We start from the raw sequence: 454 nt of genomic DNA on the forward strand, positions 1-454 counted from the left end.
TAGGGATTTTTCGCAACGTTTGGCTAAACTAAGGGAATTTTGAGTCAAAATAAAAGGTTAGAGAGTATTCATAAATCATAAAGAGGTTATGGGATATTGTGTCATTACCCTATTAAAGATTGTTAACTTCTATTTTACAACTTGTCTATGTGGCATATCATCAATTGACAGATCATCTTGAAAGTGGAAATATGAGTCACATTTAAAATAGAGTTTTGTTACATGTACTCGAAGTTTGCACATTTAAAATAGAGTTTTGTTACATATACCCAGAGTTTGAAACTTCGGATTACTTGATGTGAGTGAGGGGGTCGAGCCCCACACATTTATTGGCGTGGGCCCCCTGACCCCAATGTGAGTAGAAGGTAACCTGGAGAGTCAAACTCCGGGTACTTGTAGCAAAACTCTTTAAAATAACATATAACCTATTAAATGCGATGAACCTCAATATCAC

Source organism: Olea europaea, unplaced genomic scaffold, assembly GCF_002742605.1.
Source record: "Olea europaea var. sylvestris unplaced genomic scaffold, O_europaea_v1 scaffold4440, whole genome shotgun sequence".
Classification (NCBI taxonomy): Eukaryota; Viridiplantae; Streptophyta; class Magnoliopsida; order Lamiales; family Oleaceae; genus Olea; species Olea europaea.